Genomic DNA, 20838 nt, shown 5'->3' with positions numbered 1-20838 from the left:
ACTTCATATATATTACTAAAATTTTTTGTTTTTGTTTTTAATATTGTATTTTTAAAAGTCTAACCTCTACTGTAGATTTTTAATCTTTGTTTTTCAGTATTTGATATCAATATTGGACATTTAAGAATCCAATATTCAGTACCCATTTTTACTTAGGAGTGTGTTGATTACTCTCTCGCACTTTTGACTCTCCATTTTCTCCCTCAGATCACCTCTGTTTCCTGCCTCCCCCTTCTCTTCCCAATCCAATTCTGTGAATCTCTGTGGGTGTCTGGGCTATGGAGAACACTTAGGGAACAGAGTACTGCATAGATCTGTCTCTCTCCTCTTGAGCCCCCCTTTTTCTCCTCTTGCTCATCTCTATCTCCCTCCTCCTTCTCCTCTTCTTCATGTAACTCTGTGAACCTCTCTGGGTGTCCTTCATGGTGGAGAATCTTTTCACCATTAACCTAGAAGTATTAATATCAGTGCTGTATAGTTGGAGAAGTCTTGAGACTACTGGAAGAATGAGACTGAAATCCAGAGGCAGGAGACTTAAGCCCAAAACCTGAGAACACCAGAAAACTCCTGACTACAGGGAACATTAAGTAATAAGAGACCACCCAAAAGCCTCCATACCTACATTGAAACTAACCGCCACCCAAGAGCCAATAAGTTCCAGAGCAAGACATACCACGCAAATTCTCCAGCAACGCAGGAACATAGCCCTGAGCGTCAACATACAGTCTGCCCAAAGTCACACCTAACACATAGACCCATCTCAAAACTCACTACTGGACACTCCATTGTACTCCAGAGAGAAGAAATCCAGGTCCACACACCAGAACACCAGTGCAAGCTTCCCTAACCAGGAAACCTTGACAAGTCAATCATCCAACCCCACCCACTGGGTGAAACGTCCACAATAAAGTTGAAACTCTGATACTTTGGCCACCTGATGCGAAGAGCCAACTTACTGGAAAAGACTCTGATGCTGGGAAAGATTGAGGGCATGAGGAGAAGGAAGTGACAGTGGATGAGATGGTTGGATGGCATCACCGACTCAATGGAAACGAGTTTGAGTAAACTCCGGGAGTTGGTGAAGGACAGGGAGGCCTGGCGTGCTGCAGTCCATGGGGTCACAAACAGCCGGACACAACTTATTGACTAAATGACAACGACAATCAGTCAGGTGCTCTGTGTGGTCTGAAGACCTGGGTTCTAGTACCAGCACTGCCCTTTTACAGATGTGACTTTGATCAGGGCAGTCAACCTTCCTGAGATGCAGTTCGGTTATCTCTAAAGTGAGCATGAGAACTTTACTTGGATGCTTCATGCCCTTTGTCCTCAGTGACAACCTCTCTACAATTGGTCGAGTCAAAAAGCATTAACAAAGTAAGCCTGGGATGGCTCATCTTGGAAAGATCTGCTGGCAAGCCTGGCCCTTGTCTGGTGTCTGGGAACTTGAATTTTCAGAGACTTGTCACAATTCCCAGATAATAGCAGGTCATTGTGCCCACTTGTGCCCACTTGTACAAACTATTTACAAGCAATGTCTTTTCTGCCAAACATCTATTTCTTTCTAAGAGTCTGAAATTTATTATGCTGGTAGATGGTGCCTATATGGCCAACCCCCAATACAAACCTCTGGCACTGTGTCTCTGATGAGCTTCCCTGGTGGATAAATTTCACACAGCTTGTTGCAATGTGTTGCTGGTGGAATGAAGTGCATCTAGTGTGACTCTGCTGGGAGAGGACTCTTGGAAGCTTGTGTCTGGTTTTCTCTGGGCTTTGTCTCCTGTGTCTTTTCCCTTTGCTGATCATCCTGTAATAAATCACAGCTGTGAGCACTGAGTCCTGCACATCATCCTAGCTAATCATCGCACAATTTCCAGTTTTCTCATCTGCAAAATGGAATGTATAATAACAATAATATCTACCTTATAGTGTGGTTGTATGAAACATGAGTGGAATTAAGGGCCTGATGTAGGATGTATCTGATACAGGGTGGTTGTTATTATGCAGTATGTTCATTGTTTACATAAGCAACATCTTGTGTTTTGTGTGTGTTCATGTCTTTTTGTCAAAGTAACACTGACACATCCACTCACGTAAATTAACTCTCAAACCTTAGATGACTCATTTGATGAGAACAACAGGTTCACATGCCAACTTATAAAGACACCTGCTTCTTTCACTAAAATGTATGTATGTGTGTGGGTGTGTTTTATCAACTAACAAATGTGAAATAATTTGAGGGTTTTTATGATCTGAATGTATCTCCCCCCGCCCCCACCCTCCAAGCATTCACATGTTGAATCCTAACTCCTAAAGGTGATAGTATTAGGAAGTGTGTCCTTTGGAAGGGGATGGAACTCTCACACTTGTTTAGTACTTTGGAAAAGAGACAGACAGATCCCTTGCCCCTTCTGCCACATGGGACAGGGCAAAAAGTCTGCATCCCCAAAGAAGGTCCTCACCGGCCATGTTGGTACCATCACCCTGGACTTCCTGACTCCAGAACTGTGAGAAATAAATGTTTCTTGTTTATTAACTGCCCGGGCTGTGTTTCATTGCTTTGTTAGAGCAGCCCAAATGAACTAAGACATTTTTTCTTTCCTATTCTTTCTTTTTTTCTCATGCTTTCTTTTGATGTGCCCCTGGCGATTTGTAGCTTGAGCCCGCATTGTGTATTCTAACAATAGAAAGTTACAGAAGTGAGGAAGGGGCATGGAATGGATTTAGAGAAGAACTTTATTGTGCATTATGCACTCACTCAGTCATGTCTGACTCTTTGCGACCTCATGAACTGTACCCCACCAGGCTGCTCTGTCCAAGGGATTTTCCAGGCAGAAATAGTGGAGTTGCCGTTTCCTCCTCCAGTAGATCTTCCAGACCCAGAGATCAAACCTGTGTCTCCTGCATTGCAGGCAGATTCTTTCACCACTGAGCCACCTGGGAAGCCGCTTACTGACTAAGTTGTGACTAATGGAAACTATGAAAACAAAATGTACTAAGGATACATCATCAATCTTCACTCCCTCTACAACTACAGCTATTACAGAGTTTGTGCTTTGGTTGCCTTGAAGTGAAGGAGATGCTGCTGAATGTCTCATTAAATAATCTGGAGACCTCCAGGGTGTGTTATATCTCTTACAATCAAGAGAGCAAACCATGGAGAACGCATCCCAGCTGGTATGTGACGTGCCTCAACACCACAAACACCCACCACACTGCATGAAAGCTGATTTTTGGGAAAAACACAAATCACACTTATTAAAGGCAGGATTCCAGAATAGTATTGGCTCTTGGTTCTTTAACTTCAGATTGAGAATGGTCTCATATTGAACATCCATCCTTGAGAACTGTTCGTTAATGCTTTGTATTTAAAACATGGTAGGGGAATTCCCTGATGGTCCAGTGGTTAGGATTTCAAGCTTTCACTGCCAGAGATGTGGGTTCCGTCCCTGGTCAGGGAAATAAGATCCTTCAAGCTGCATGGAGCAGCCAGGAAAAAAATAAAATTATGTCATGCATAAAACACATTTCAAAAAATAAAGAAAGAAATAAAACACGATGGGGAAAAAAAACATGATGGACTTTAGAGTGAAAACTGTTTTTCTTCCTCCCTGGTCTGCCATCCAGTCAGTTCTCATTCTGCAGACTCCAGAATTTCTACCATTGATTGTCTGTACCTTTTTTCTGGGTTAGGCCCCAGATGGTGGAATACACTCCCCAAAGGGCTCCCCTCTTTCAGTTCCTCCTGCTTCAACCCACTCTATACATGGTTGGGAGAATGATATCCCATGTAACAGTATCACCTCACACCTTTCAGAAGGGCTATTATCAAAAAAACATCAACTAACAAGTGTTGGTGAGAATGTGGAGAAAGGGAACCCTCATGAACCATTGGTTGGAATGCAAATCAGTACGACAACTAGGGAAAAGATCATGGAGGCTCCTTTAAAAAAATTAAAAAATAGAACTACAATATGGTCCAGCAATTGCACTTCTGGATCTTTATCTGAAAAAAATGAAAACACTAACTCGAAAAGATTTATGTACCCCTATGTTCATTGTCAGACTTCCCTGATGGCTCAGATGGTAAAGCGTCTGTCTACAATGAGGGAGACCTGGGTTCGATCCCTGGGTGGGGAAGATCTCCTGGAGAAGGAAATGGCACCCCACTCCAGTACTCTTGCCTGGAAAATCCCATGGATGGAGGAACCTGGTGGGCTGTAGTCCATGGGGTCGCTAAGTGTCAGACATGACTGAGCGACTTCCCTTTCACTTTTCACTTTCATGCATTGGAGAAGGAAATGGCAACGCACTCCAGTGTTCTTGCCTGGAGAATCCCAGGGACGGGGGAGCCTGTTGGGCTTCTGTCTATGCGGTCGCACAGAGTTGTACACGACTGAAGCGACTTAGCAGCAGAAGCATGTTCACTGCAGCACTCTTTACAATAGCCAAGACATGGAAGCAACCTAAGTGTCCATCAGCAGAATGGATAAAGAAATTGTAGTATGTACAGATACATATGCAATGGAATATTATTCAGCCAAAAGAAAAAAAAAATCTTTCCATTTGCAACAACATGGATGGACCTTGAAGGCATTATGCAATGTAAGATTGAGTCAGACAGTGAAAGACATATACTGTATAATCTCACTCATATATGTAGAATCTAAAAACAAAGAAAGAACGAAACAAAACCAAGCTCGTAGATGCAGAGAACAGATTGGTAGTTGCCAGAGATGGGTTGGCGGCTGGGCAAAATGGGTGAAGGGAGTCAAAAGGTACAATCGTCTGGTTATAAAACTAACTGTAGATATAATGTACAGCGTGATGGCTGTGGTCAACGACACTGTACCGCATAGTTGAAAGTTGCTAGGAGAGCAGATCTTGAGAGTTCTCATCAGGAGAAAAAAAATTCTGTAACTATGTGTGGTGACAGATGTTAAGTAGACTGGATGATCATTTCACACTATATGCAAATATAGAATCATTATGTTGTACACTTGAAACTAATATGTTATCTGTCAATTATACCTCAATTTAAAAAATATGTAAGTATAAGATACATGTGCTCACACTTTTCAAACCACCTTTTTCTATGGCAGAAGGTAGAGTGGTATGAGAAGTGCAATTCTTTACTGTTGAGCCTATTTTTATACAGTAGATGGGTGCATTATTGTAAAGTAATATATATTTTGTAAACTAATCGTACTCAAATGCACACAGTAAATTGCTACTTAAAAGCCATCTGTGATAAAAGTTTGCACTGTAGAAAGCCTATAATATATCTGTTTTGTAAATTGAGACTATCATATATTGGACTTACTTTAGTGGGAAAAATGTATACTGTCATCATGAGTGCCAAAGAGCTTCCATACCACTTTTTAAAAGCAGAGAAAAAAATTAACCAGACTTTTTGAAGCAAGTTTTAATTTACTTGAGAATTGCACCAAATCCAAGCATTGAAGCAGTAATGGAAAACTGGTCTTCTCTATGTTGCTCCAATAATCTGAGGGAAGGCTAAAAAGCCAGTGGACCTCTTAGTACAATGGTAGAAGTGCTGACCACTTAGGGTGGTCAGTTTGCCAAGAGGATTTAAGGGGCATTTGAGGTGAAACTCCCACTTCTCAGCCAAACAGCAGGACTGAGTAAAGACCACAAGGTCTATTTGTAGCAAGGTGAAAGTCCTATGGTTCCTTTCATCTCTCTAAAATTAGAAATAATTTCAGTTTCACTGAGGCCAAATTTTCTCAAATATGAAGATTCAATATGAGTTGTCACCACAATAATTATAACCAACAGTGAGGGCTTACTGCGTGCCAACACAGGCCTTACATGAATTACCTCATTTAGTCCTCATGAAAGCTCTATTTATTAGTATTTCATGAGTGGAAAAACTGAGACACAGAAAGGTTAAGCAACTAGACGACGCTTGCAGAGCCACTGAATCTGGCTGGCAAAGTTACTCCAGAGTCTTGCTTGCCTTCTGACTGAATTATAGGGTCTGTCTATAAACTTGATAACTTTATGTTAGAAAAAAAACAGCTCCAATATAGTCTGCTCTTAAGTTTGCAAAATGCTTCAACTTACTTATTTCCTTTTTACCTCTGTAGAGAAAGTAGCTGAGATTCAGAAATTCATGTGAGGTTTACTAGAGCCTGTTATACAAAGTCAGGAAGAGAAGAACAAATATCATATATTAAAGCATATATATGGAATCTAGAAAAATGGTACTGATGAACCTGTTTGCAGGGAAGAATGGGGACTCAGATATAGAGAGCAGACTTGTGGAAACAGTGCGGGAGGGAGAGAATGAGGCGAATGGAGGAAGTAGCGTCGACGTGTGTATTTTACTGTCATGTGTAAAATAGATGTCTGGTGAGAAGTTGCTCTGTAACACAGGGAGCCCAGCCTGCCACTCTGTGATGATCTAGAGGGTGGGTTGGGGGAAGGGGAGGGAGGAAGAAGAGGGAGGGGATCTATGCATAATTATGACTGATTTGTGTGGTTGAACAGCAGAGACCAACACAATATTGTAAAGCAATTTTCCCCCAGTTAAAAATAAATTAAAAAAAAAATTAATGTGAGGTTTAGAGATATTAGGTGATTTGCCCAAGGTTACAGATCTCCTAGATAAGGGAGCTAGAGGTTGAAACAAAATCCTATAATGAACTTGGAACTCATGACTTAGATTCAGAAAAAGTTCCAAGGGGCATTTCTATTCAGAAATGTGTGGAAGTTAGACATGGGCAAAATATCTTGTAAACAGGTAAAGGTTTACAAGGTTCATTATATCTATGACAGGGAGCTTTAACAAACAGCCTCTTTAAAATCTTTGATTCTTTAATGCCTAACACAATTGAGTTTACTTAGGTATCTGTATTCTACTTTTTCTCCTTCTCTCCTTATATGCATGTTTGTGTAAAACACATCAGCTTATTTGTCCATTTTTTTTGATTGTCACAATAAGTTTCGTTAACATCCATTATATCATTTTTAAAATTTAAACAAAAACCTGGTGGATTTATATATTCAATCAGTTTATTCAGAAGATATTTTTTGAGGTTCACATAGTTGTCTGGCTATGCACTAATCACTGGAAATCCAAAAGAGAGCGAAGTCACTGCCCAGACGAGAGAAAACTGTGGTGAAGTGTCATAACATCTCTAATAAATGTAGGTTAAACTAGCATCTTCCAACTGGGGGCCCAGGAAGACTTTCCAAGACAGCACCAGAGACAATTAACTTTCAGATCCTCAGCCTTTATTTATTTAAGTCTTTCCCAAGTTCTGCCTGAAGAAACAGGAATTGCCTACATCTGAGGAGCAAGCAGCTTGTTGGTTCTCTTTTTCCACTTCCCTTCTCACAACAGCCCTTCTCCCATGCTACAAAAGAAAAGCTTTTCTTTCGTTCACTCCAAATCACCCAGCAAACCACAAGAGCATGAAGAAATGGACAGTTCAGATGATTGTGTCAATAAAGCCATTTAACCTTAAGTCACCATAAACGTACTCCAGGGCTTCACTTTGTCTTATTGCTGTTTTTCACTGTGAATGGAGAATGGCATTAGAAGCAGGAAGTTTTAGAACTTACCTGGCAGTTCAGCGGTTAAGACTTTGCACCTTCAATGCAAGGGATGTGGGTTCGATTCCTGGTTGGGGAACTAGGTTCCTGTTGCATGTCGGAAACAAAAAAAGGGAGCAGGAAGTTTTGGTGTGTGTTGTGATAGTCTGAATTTGGACCATGTTTAAGGTCGAGGCAGCAGAAGCAATGACAACTTTTGTTGAAAGGGCTTGCCTCTTCCATTCCCTGACTCTGTTTACTGAATCGGGCTGGCGAGGAACACTGAAGAAAGTAGGCCATTGTTTTTCCAGGTGACAGACACACATGTCTGTCTTTTAATCTCTCCACTTTAAAATTAGAGGATTTGAGGTTTATAAAAAGCCTGTTGTAAATGACAGATATCCAAGGCATGCCCTTGGCCTTTTCACCTTGAGAAAGCGTGACAGCCTCACATTCCACTTGTTTGCATTTCGCTTGCATACTCGGAATGATCTCAAAGAGCAGGTGGTAATAAGTGCCCTGTTGACAGTTCTGATAGGGAAAGGCACTTCTTAGAGTAAAAGGGACATATCTGAAAGAAGCTAGTATTTTGTATTTTCTTGAACATATGTTATACTCACAGGAAAGTCACTTTCATTAACTTTTTCCAAGCATTCACTGTATTCCAAAATATCTAATTTTCCTCTGCTTTGTATTTTTGCTTAGGTCAATCATCAACCACTTCTCATTTTTTCCTATTTACCTATGCATTTATTAAAAGTAGTTTATCTTAATGGGAGTATGTTGTGGATTCTACTGTAATTAGTACTTAAGAATCATGATTAAAACTTAATACATCTACCTTGGTCGTGGTCCAAGCAAGGCCTTTTCTTTCTGCTGTTAATTTCCTCAAAGTAGATTAACTTGTGCTCTTAAAAAAGGGAGCAGCTGCTTTTGGTGGAAAACAAAATGTTCTCTGAAACAATCCAGGATATAATACCTTAGATTTTAAAAAAGCAAACCTCATTTATTTAGGATTAATTTCTCCCTCTCAGAAGTTGATATGTGGTGCTATTTCTGTAAAATGCAAAATGATAAGCGTAATTGTTTCCAAACATGAAATGAAATTTCTAATCTTTCTGCCTGGAATCTTTAGGTGTCTGTTTCTCCGTCCACCTGTCACTCCTTTTTTAGAGGATGTGGAGGTGACCCTAGTGTAGAGATTTGCCATGCTAGGGGTTTCTTCTGTGTATCAAGGTAAGGGAGAAGAGCCAGTGAGAGTGAGGGGAAGGGCAGGAAGGGCGAGAAAGCAAGAACTTCAGGACATGCAGAACCCACTGAGGGGTCTGCACTCTGTCTGCAAGCTCAGTGATGGTAAAGTGGGTGTGCACACCCACAATGTGGACAGAGGCAAGTAGGGTGTCAGAAGCATTGATTATGTTTTCTCTAACATCTAGGAAAAAGTGAAATTGTACTAATATTTAATTCACATGAATCGACATGGGCACCCTCTACTCAGTCCATCAGATGGTCATACTGTCACCAACTTTGAGCAGTGAGTGTCCTGAGGGAAAGGGGAGAGTCTCCTGTGTAGCCTCAAGGATTCACCCTCTTTCAGTAGAGTGGGTTGTGACTGGCAATTTATATGAGCTGGGTTAAGGGGCTTTGCTCTGTGGATCATAACAAACTGTGGAAAATTCTTAAAGAAATGGGAATGCCAGACAACCTGACCTGCCTCCTGAGAAATCTGCACACAGGTCAAGAAGCAACAGTTAGAACTGGACATGGAACAAAGGATTGGTTCCAAATTGGGAAAGGAGTACATCAAGGCTATTTGTTGTCAGTCTGCTTATTTAACTTATATGCAGAGTACATCATGCAAAATGCTGGGCAGGATGAAGCACAAACTGGAATCAAGATTGCCAGGAGAAATATCTATAACCTCAGATATGCAGATGACACCACCCTTATGGCCGAAAGCAAAGAGGAACTGAAGAGCCTCTTGATGAAAGTGAAAGAGGAGAGTGAAAAAGCTGGCTTAAAACTCAACATTCAAAAAATGAAGACCATGGCATCTGGTCCCATCACTTCATGGTAAATAAATGGGGAAACAGTGGAAACAGTGGCTGACTTCATTTTCTTGGGCTCCAAAACACTGCAGATGGTGACTGCAGCCATGAAATTAAAAGATGCTTGCTCCTTGGAAGAAAAGCTATGACCAACCTAGACAGCATATTAAAAAGCAGAGACATTACTTTGCCAACAAAGGTCCATCTAGTCAAAGCTTTGGTTTTTCCAGTAGTCATGTATGGATGTAAGAGTTGGACCATAAAGAAAGCTGAGCACCAAAGAATTGATGATTTTGAACTGTGGTGTTGGAGAAGACTCTTGAGAGTCCCTTGGAGTGCAAGGAGATCCAACCCATCAATCCTAAAGGAAATCAGCCCTGAATGTTCATTGGAAGGACTGAAGCTGAAGCTGAAGCTCCAATACTTTGGCCACCTGATGTGAAGAATTGATTCATTGGAAAAGACCCTGATGCTGGGAAGGATTGAAAGCAGGAGGAGAAGGAGAGGACAGAGGATGAGATGGTTGGATGGCATCACCAACTAGATGGACATGAGTTTGGGTAAGCTCCAGGAGTTGGTGATGGACAGGGAAGCCTGGCGTGTTTCAGTCCATGGGGTTGCAAAGAGTCAGACACAACTGATCGACTGAACTGAACTAAACTGAAGGGGCTTTGCAGACAGACTATGTCAGCCAGTGTTCATTGAAGATCCTTCAGAAAGGGACAACGAACTTGAAAAGATTTCTGCAAACAGAAGAAAACAAACACAAACAAAAGTCAATGCATATATCATAAAAGAGCCTACAAATAATAAATTCTGGAGAGGATGTGGAGAGAAGGGAACCCTCCCACACTGTTGATGGGAATGTATGGAGCTTCCATAAGATACTGAAAATAGTACATTTGATCCAGCAACCTCATCCTGCATATATCCAAAAGAGATTTAAAAAAATAATAATTTGAAAAGATATATGCACCCCAGTGTTTATAACAGCACTATTTACAATAGCTAAGACAAGGAAACAACTCTAAGTGCCCATCAACAGACAATTGGTTTAAAAAGATGTGGAGATATATATATATATATATATATACACATACACACAATGGACTATTACTCAGTCATAAAAAGAACAAAAGCTTGTCATTTGCAGCAACATGGATGAATCTAGAGATTTTCTTACTAAATGAAGTAAGTCAGACAGAGAAAGACAAAGATTATATAATATCACTTATATATGGAATCTAAAAAACAATCAAATCAACTTATTTACAAAACAGAAACTGACTCACAGACATAGAAATCAAACTTATGGCTACCAAAGGGGAAAAGGAAGGGGCAGGGATGAATTAGGATTACAGGATTAACAGATACACCTTACCATATATAAAATAAACAACAAAGATATACTGTACAGCATAGAAACTATATTCAATATCTTGATATAATTTATAAGGGAAAAGAATCTGAAACTGTATACCTGAAGCTAACACAATATTTTAATAAATCAACTCAGATGGTAAAAAATCTGCCTGCAATGAAGGAGACTCAGTTTCGATCCCTGGGTCAGGAAAATGCCCTGGAGTAGGAAAGGCAACCCACTTCAGTATGCTTGTCTGGAGAATTCTGTGGACAGAGGAGCCTGGTGGGCCACAGTCCGTGGGGTCACAAAGAGTCAGACATGACTGAGTGACTAACACTAACTACCATAGTTAAATTTAGAAAAACAATAAAGTATTAGTGAAATAAAAATAAGGAAATAACAAAATCAAAACAGCACTATTTTTCCAATTCTTATTACAACTTCTCCATTATCCATATTCCAAGATAGAAATATTGATGATTTAATCAGAATTAACAAACAGTGGAGCACAGAATTGTGGTATCATCAATAAGGCTATTTGAAAGGGAATTCTATCAACTGTCATTATTGATTACTTAGCCCTTCTGTATATTTGGCCTTGAACCAAGGATAGTAGAAGAAAACAACCATAATTCAGAAAACATTTTAAAATGCTAATTATTTCATGTTTATCTCATCTATTTTATCCTTATTTTTGTGTATGACATTATGTATTAAGTTATTTTCATAAATAACTATATAAATATATGTTAGGCTTGCATGCTATTTTGGTTAACACTGCTATATAACCAATTACCCCACAATTATGTGACTTAAAATAATGTTTTATCATCTCCCACAGTCTGTAGATTATCTGGGCTCAGTAGAGTAAGGCTTTTTTTTTTTTAACTTTTTATTTTATATTGCAGTATAGTTGATTAACAATATATTCATTTCAGATGTACAACAAAATGATTCACTTATATATATACATGTATATGTATATACACATACATTTGAACTCTTCAAATTCTTTTCCCATTTAGGTTGTTACATAATATTGAGTAGAGTTCCCTGTGCTATACAATCCATCCTTGTTGGTTGTCCATTTTAAACATAGCAGTGTGTACCTGTCAATCTCAAACTCTCTATCACTCCCTTCTACCCTTCCCCCCTAGTAAGCATAAGTTTGTTCTCTAAGTCTGTAGCAGCAGAGCAGTCTGCAAAGGGCGTGTGCAGCAGCCTCAAAATGTACTGTGGTTAGCTTTTATGGGTTGGGTAATTTCATAGGCTAATAAGTAGGAGGATTATTCCAATGATTTTGGGGAAGGGATGGAGATTTCCAGGAATTGGGCCTTGAAACTGTCACGTCACCTCTGGGTGTGTCGTTTAGCTTGCTGATTGAGGATCAAGTCAAGTTGACTTGTCTGCCATCTTGGACCCATTTGATTCTAATCAGTTTATGTTGTGTCCTTGTGCTATGTCATTCTTTCAAAAGTTAGACCCTGCCCTCTTCCCTCCTGTTTCATCCCTCCCTCAGAGATTTTACTCCCATGTTCTTATGGGATCCTGAAGGATGATGGTCCATCATCTATAATTGCTTCAAGAAGAGCGGAGTAGTTTTAACCTGAGGTTTCTCATGTGGTTTGAGTCATCTGAATGCTCAACAGGGCTGGATGCTCCAGATGACGACTCCCACAGCTGATAGCTGATGCTGGATGATGGCTGGGAGCTCATCTGAGACTGTTGATTAGTGAGCCTTACAGCATGGTGGCTGGGTGCCAGGTGTGGGAGTCCCAAGCACCTTCCAAGAGGAAGATACAGAAGATTCCAGGGCAGTTACAGTACATGCCTAAAACAGGAGCAGCATCATTTCTCTATTTCTGTCCTATTCTATTGGTTAAAAACAATCTCAGATTCAAAAGGGTGGGGGGAAAATTCCACTGCTTGATGGGGTTGAGCAGAAGAGCATATGCATGGGAGAAAATTCTGTGGCTAATATTTGGAAAACACAGTCTGCAATTTTTACTGATGTGTTTACACATGCTGCAATTTTTACTGATGTGTTTACAGTCATAAAACCTGGAGCCACTGGAACAAGACACAATTGTAGGTGAGATCACAACCTTGTGGACAAATTGACTTAACTAACAGCTGTTTCATCCTGGGAAATTTAAGTAATGTCTCTGAATCACTAAAAATCCAGAAAGTAGAACCTATGGTGGTGTGTGGGGGAGAGGGGTGAAGGGGGCTCTTTGGAATATTAGATGAGAAAATGTGTACCCAAAGTGTTCCAGAACCACACTTGAGTCCACTGGCCCATGTATGGTACAGTCAGTCTACTGACAGCAGGTTGTGGTGAAGGAAAGTTCAATGTTTATTGCAGGGCACCAAGCAAGGAGCCCAGGACAGCTAGTGCTCAAAGCACCCAAGTTCCCTGGTGGGTTTCAACAAAGCCTTTCTAAAGTCCAGGTCAGGGAGGGATGTTCAAGGCTATGTGATCAGCTGGTGCACAATAATGATGGATTGATAGTGAAGTAATAGGGGTTCACAGCATCAATCTTTAGGAACTGATAGGTCTGGGAACTACATGCTCATGATTGTCAATTATTAACTTCCCCCATTTGGTGGTGGTTTTAGCCTCTGTAAAACAACTTGACATATGCATTAGATACGATTATCTAGGTACTTCAGAGAGGAGCTAAAGCAGAGAATATGGGGGCAGGGGGGAGGTCTCTCTTGGGAAGGCCCCAGCAGGTCTTCATTGGGTTACAATGTACCCAGAACATTGTAACTGGCTCAACCTGCAGCAGATATCATTATGGTTTTGAATTGGGGAGTGACTGGTTTGGAAAAATCTTTTCAGAGCGAGCACTTTGATGATAGCATGGTGGATGTAGGAAAGCAGGGAGGAGATGGGAGGTCAAAAATGGAGAGGGTGGGGGGATCTCTTGTGAGACTGTGGCCAGAGGAGAGGGGCAGCAATGAAGGAGAGAAGCTGGGGGAGAAGAGTAATATGCAACCCAATGAAGAGCAGCCTCTGCTTGCTGAAAATGGAGAATAGTCCATGCACAGCAATGAAGACCCAGTGTTCCTAAAAATAAAGTTAAAAAGAAAAAGGATAGTTTTTTAAAAAATAGCTCTCTTCAAACTCGAAAGAGGTTAGTCATTTGCTCAAGATCATAGAGCTGATAAGTGATAAAGCCAGGCTACCAACCCTCAGCTATGATCAAACGTTTACAATGCTCCCAAACTGCACTAAGACCAGAGCCACACATGGCTATTTAAATGAAATGCAAATGAATGAAAATTAAGCAAAATTAAAACTTCAATTTCTTAGGCACACTAACCACATTTCAACTGTTTAATATCCACACATGACTTAGCACAGAGACAGAATGTTTCCATCATCACATTGGAAAGCATTGATCCAATCCCTTAACAGTCATAATACGTTGAAAGCCCATAGGATGGCTGGTTAAGAGAAGAGATGAAGTAGTGGAAGAGAAGAGAGGAAAAGGAAGGAGAAAGATTTAGAACAGTTTTATGGAGAAAGAAGCCTAGATCTAGTGATAGAGTAGCCCTGTTACATTTTTAAACTTTAGTAGTTAAAATTTCAAAATATATTAAAGACACACTTTTAAAATATTTGAGAGCTGCAATTCAGCAGGTAGTAAAGTCTCATTTGTGTGCCTGGCATTGGTTGAGGGGAGCTTGCTAGGCAAACAAAATAGACACACTTTCCCATCATCAAAAGTAGAGTAACTTTAATCAAATAATTAGAATAAGGCATTTCAGTTATTTTGTAGTGGAAAGAATTCTGTAGAAATAGCCAGGGGCCCGTGTAGCCTCGACAGGGCTCAAGGATCTTTCCCCAAGGAAGTGCTAGTAAGTAATCTGAGAAAGGAAATGTTTCAGGGAAGAGAGTGTGGTGTAAAAGGATGGTCACTTCCCGGGTCACATCTGAGTGCCTCAAACGGCTGCCAAGTCTGAGTTCTTGGCTTCACACAGAAAAGAACTTAAGAGTGAGCCATAGTAAAGTGAAAGAAGGTTTATACAGGGAAGAAACACACTCTATAGACAGAGTGTGGGCCAACTCGGAAGGCTAGAGAGGTGCCAGGGTATAGGGTTATCAGGTTTTATAGGGGTGGTTAACTTCATTTTCTTGGGCTCCAAAATCACTGTGCATGGTGACCGCAGCCTTGAAATTAAAAGACACTTGCTCCTTGGAAGGAAAACTATGGCAAAACTAGACAGCATATTAAAAAGCAGAGCCATCACTTTGATGACACAGGTCTGTATACTCAAAGCCATGGTTTTTCCAGTAGTCATGTACAGATGTGAGAGTTGGACCATAAAGAAGTCTGAGTGTTGAAGAATCGATGCTTTTGAACTGTGAAGACTCTTTTGAAGAAGACTCTTGAGAGTCCCTTGGAGACCAAGGAGATCAAACCAGTCAATCCTAAAGGAAATCAGTCCTGAATAGTCATTGGAAGGACTGATGCTGAAGCGCCAATGCTTTGGTCACCTGATGTGAAGAGCCAACTCGTTGGAAAAGGACCCTGATTCTGGGAAAGATTGAGGGCAGGAGGAGAAGGGGAACACAGAGGATGAGATGGTTGGATCACATCATCAACTCAATGGACTTGAGTTTGAGCAAACTCCAGGAGATAGTGAAGGACAGGGACTCCTGTGTGCTGCAGTCCATGGGGTCACAAAGAGTTGGACACGACTTAGCAACTGAACAACAATAAAAATTTCATAGGCTAATGAGTGGGAGGAGTAATTCCAGCTTTTTTGGGAAGTGGTGAGGCTTTCCAGGAATGGGACCACCATCCACTTTTGATGTTTATGGTCATTGTACCTGTGGGTGTGTCATTTAGCATACTAATATGTTACAATGATCCAGATAACCCAATGTTGTGATCACTCACCTCCAGCCAGACACCCTGCAATGCAAAGTCAAGTGGGCCTTAGGAAGCATCACTATGAATAAAGCTAGTGGAGGTGATGGAATTCCAGTTGAGCTATTCAAATCCTAAAAGATTATACTGTTAAAGTGCTGCATTCAATATGCCAGCAAATTTGGAAAACTCAGCAGTGGCCACAGGACTGGAAAAGGTCAGTTTTCATTCTAATCCCAAAGAAGGGCAATGCCAAAGAATGTTCAAATTACTGCACAATGGCACTCATCTCACATGCTAGCAAAGTAATGCTCAAAATTCTCCAAGCCAGGCTTCAACAGTACATGAACTATGAACTTCCAGATGTTCAAGCTGGATTTAGAAAAGCCAGAGGAACCAGAGATCAAATTGCCAATATCCGCTGGTGGTGATAGTTTAGTTGCTAAGTCGTGTCTGACTCTTGCAACCCCATGGACTATAGCCTGCCAGGTTCCTCTGTCCATGGGATTCTCCAGGCAAGAATACTGGAGTGGGTTGCCATTTCCTTCTCCAGGGGATCTTCCTGACCCAGGAATCGAACCTGGTACTCCTGCACTGCAGGCAAAGTCTTACCAACTGAGCTATGAGGGAAGCCCATTGTCCGTTAGATCATTGAAAAAGCAAGAGAGTTCCAGAAAAACATCTACTTCTGCTTTAATGAGTACGCCAAAGTCTTTGACTGTGTGGATCACAACAAACTATGGAAAATTCTTAAAGAGATGGGAACACCAGACTACCTTACTTGCTTCCTGAGAAATCTGTATGTAGGTTAAGAAGCAACAGTTAGAACTGGACATGGAACAACAGACTGTTTCCAAATAGTACATCAAGGCTGTATATCGTCACCCTGCTTATTTAACTTATATGCAGAGTACATCATGAGAAATGCAGGGCTGAATGAAGCACAAGCTAGAATCAAGATTGCCAGGAGAAATTTCAGTAACCTCAGATATGCAGATAACACCATCCTTATGGCAGAAAGCGACGAAGAACTAAAGAGCCTCTTAATGAAAGTGAAAGAGGAGAGTGAAAAAGTTGGCTTAAAACTCAACATAATGGCATCTGGTCCCATCACTTCATGGCAAATAGATGGGGAAACAATGGAAACAGTGAGAGACTTTATTTTGGGGGGCTCCAAAATCACTGCAGATGGTGACTGCAGCCATGAAATTAAAAGACGTTTGCTCCTTGGTTATGACCAACCTAGACAGCATATTAAAAAGCAGAGACATTATTTTGCCAACACAGGTCTGTCTAGTCAAAGCTATGGTTTTTCCAGCAGTCAGGTATAGATGTTAGAGTTAGACTATAAAGAAAGCTGAGTGCCAAAGAATTGATGATTTTGAACTGTGGTGTTGGAGAAGACTCTTGAAAGTCCCTTGGACAGCAAAGAGATCCAACCAGTCCATCCTGAAGGAAATCAGTCCTGAATATTCATTGGAAGGACTGATGTTGAAGCTGAAACTCCAATACTTTGGCCACCTGATGTGAAGAGCTGACTCATTCAAAAAGACCCTGAGGCTGGGAAAGATTGAAGGTGGGAGGAGAAGGAGATGACAGGAGGAGATGGTTGGATAGCATCACCGACTCAATGGACATGGGTTTGAGTTGTTATAGCCAAGCTTTCCAGGAAACAAACTCACTCAGAAGGACAATGCAGATAATGGAGTGCAGTTTATTACACCGGCGGGCTCAAGGCAGAGTCTCCTCTTAGCCAAGGACCCAGACCAGCATTTGTGAAAATCTTTTATACCACATGTGTATGTGGCCAAACCCACCACCCCAAATCCCTTGAGGCTTACAAAGGAAAGGTAAATACAATCACAATAACCCCATCATTCACGTGTTATGTGTTCAAACAGTTAATAATCAATAAGCCTGAGGTTACAGTCCAACCAGTTAATAACCGATAACCCTGTGGTTACATTCTGATAGATACTGTCCGGAGGCAGAGGTGATTAGTGTCTGTTTTCTCTTAGGCGATGAGTAACCTGGATACGATCTTCAAGGTTCCCCTGTCCGGAGGGGGTCTTATCCTTCCATTGTCATTCCCACAGGCACTAAGCAGAGAGTTCAGAGTCCACCGGAGAAGTGGCCGAGCATGATCAGCACGGACAGGCGTCAGATGGAGTCCAGGCCCTATGAATTCCTTCTTCAGAGTAAGCTCCAGGAATTGGTGATGGACAGGGAAGCCTGGTGTGCTGCAGTCCACGGGGTTGTAAAGAGTCGGACACAACTGAGTGACTGAACTGAACTGAACTGAGAGCCCCTTGGACATTTAGGGGATCAAGCCAGTCAATCTTAGGGAAATCAACCCTGAATACGCATTGGAAGGACTGATGCTGAAGCTGAAACTCCAGTATTTTGGTCATCTGATAATTAGCACCTGACTCATTGGAAAAGTCCCTGATGTTGGGGAAGATTGAGGGCAGAAGGAGAAGTGGGCATCAGAGGATGAGATGGCTGGATCGCATCACCCATGCAATGGACATGAACTTGGGCAAACTTCGGGAGTTGGTGAGGGACAGAGAGGCCTGGTATGCTACAGTCCATGAGGTCACAAAGAGTCGGACACGACTAGGCAACTGAACAACAACAAACTCTCTAAGGCACTACCAATGGCCACTACCTGGTTGGCTTTTTGCCTACCCTCCCAGGCTCACCTTAGCTGAATCACCCTCCTCGGGTATCTCCTTCAGCCCTCATCTTTTTTTTTTTTTTTTTAATTTTTGGCTATGCTGGGTCTTCATTGCTGTAAGGACTTTTCTCTAGTTGCAGAGGCTACTCTTTAGTTGCTGTGCTTGAGTTTCTCACTGCAGTGGCTTCTCTTGTGGAATATGGGCTCTAAACCACAGGCTCAGTAATTGTGGCGTGAAGGCTTAGTTGCTCTGAGGCATGTGCGATCTTCTCAGATCAGGGTCTGAACCAGTATCTATCTCCTGCCTTGGCAGGAGAATTCTTTCTGGCTGAGCCTCCAGGGAAGCCCACCCTCTTTTGTAAGCTCCACATTCCTTCCCTTTTTACAGATGTCCTTACTGCCTGGAACTCACTTTCATCCCCGACCGTTCTTCATCCTTTCTTCCTGTAGTTGAATTTTTTTATCCTCCAAATCTTTCCTTAAGGATTCCTCGCTGGACCTTTCTAAGTCAGTTACATCTCATTATTAGAGGCTCTTAAGCACAGGTAGCACTAGCCACATATGCAATTTCACATTTGCAGGGATTAGTTAACACTTTTCAATACAAGTAACATTTTTCTATTTGGCTGGAGACAATGCTAGATAACAGGATGGAGGTGTGCTCACACTGCATCTCCAGCACTTAGCCCAGTGCAGGCACAAATGTTACACACTTAATGAATATTTTAGACTTTTGATTGTAAGCACATTACTGGTCACGAGAGAGTCGGACTGAAAAAATAGTATTTAGGAGTCATCAGCATATAGGTGGAGCCAGAAAAATGCTCATGAAGCAAAACCATTGGGTTGAGCAAAATGAAGGCTACTAGGAACCTTGCTTCAGTGGAATAATTGAAGTGAAGTCAAATTATAGTCACTTGAAAAGGTAGGAAGTAGCAGCAGTTAATACAGATGGTGATTGCCCACCAGAGGCTGGCTCTGAACAGGAGGAAAGAGGAAAGGTCGGGGGGCCCTGTAGTAATTCTTTAATAACATCATTCTTGTATGATACAGGCTTTCTTGGATGAATAGGGAGGATTTACAGGTCACTAAAAGGTCACTTACAGGTCATTCCTTAAAATGGCAAGGAAATCAGAGCTGTTTAGTATCTACCTATAAAACAATAATAACAGGCTTTGAATGAATAGTAAGGGATAGACATTTGTGCTCAGTTGCTCAGTGGTGTCCAACTCCTTGTGACCCTATGGACTGTAGCCTGCCAGGCTCCTATATCCATGGGATTCTCCAGGCACGGACGCTGGAGTGGGTTGCCATTTCCTTCTCCAGGGGATCTTCCCCATCTCTGGACCCAGGAATAGAATCCCAGTCTCCTGCGGTTCCTGCATTGGCAGGCAGATGGTTCTTTACTGCTCAGCCACCTGGGAATCCCCATACACATTTAAACCAGACTTTTGAATGCAAATAATTTGTTTGTAACTCTTCAACTAAGCGTTTCTTAATTTTATGCTTGGGGTAGGAGTACACTTTGTATTTTCTTTCAATAGTTCAACAGTATCCTTGAGTATACTTAATCTATATTTTCTTTTAATTGTCAAAAGTATACTTGAGTATACTTAATCTGTATTTTCTTTCAACTGTTCAATTTTACATCTGTTTAACAAGAGACTCTGGTTGCCAGTGACATGTGACCTGTTAGGATTCCACCCCAGCATAAGAGGCTTTTCTATGTCTAGTACCAAGGGGAGAGAGGAAGGGAGAAGTGTATGCAATTTCTGGGCGATAAGATTACAGCTATATTGACTTTAGGGCTGTATAAAATCAATTCTAAAACCAGACTGGGTTTAACCACCCTCCCACATTCTAAGATCAAATCAGCGCAAGTCACCACTTCCTATTCCTTTAAAGGCCCAGAAAGGCTCATAATTTAGTCTGACATTGCTCCAGGAGCACACAGCAGACAATAGCCATTACATTCTTCCTTTTCCTTTTCCGATGTCACTTTCCCAGCTCTGTTTCTAAATGTTTTTATCACACGCCGACATCAAAAAACTGTCAAAGCCGTTTGGTTAGGAGCTTGTGGTCTACTTTGCCTGAAACCGATGGATGGGGGTGGAGGGGTGGTAAGTGGGTCTAAGTGGCCTTGAGGTCTTTGGGCAGAAAAAGGTCTTAGGGGCTGTGAGCCTAGCAGCCCCTTAACACCCCAAGTTTGCAAATCCGACTTGGTTGGTGGTGAAAAGAAATCTAAAGCCCGGATTCAAGTTCTCCTTCAGTTTGCGCGTTGGGGGTCAGTGGCAGATAACTGCCCAGGCA

At 41.5% G+C, this 20838-nt stretch overlaps 1 protein-coding gene across 1 annotated transcript in view; it reads left to right on the top strand.

Moving 5' to 3' along the window:
- The window catches only part of BCAT1 (branched chain amino acid transaminase 1), a 122474-nt gene that overhangs the window by 22865 nt on the left and 78771 nt on the right, over positions 1-20838 (top strand). The gene's annotated exons all lie outside the window — the stretch shown is intronic.

Source organism: Dama dama, chromosome 22 (genome assembly GCF_033118175.1).
Source record: "Dama dama isolate Ldn47 chromosome 22, ASM3311817v1, whole genome shotgun sequence".
Classification (NCBI taxonomy): Eukaryota; Metazoa; Chordata; class Mammalia; order Artiodactyla; family Cervidae; genus Dama; species Dama dama.
This window is presented reverse-complemented; position numbering and strand designations above follow the sequence as displayed.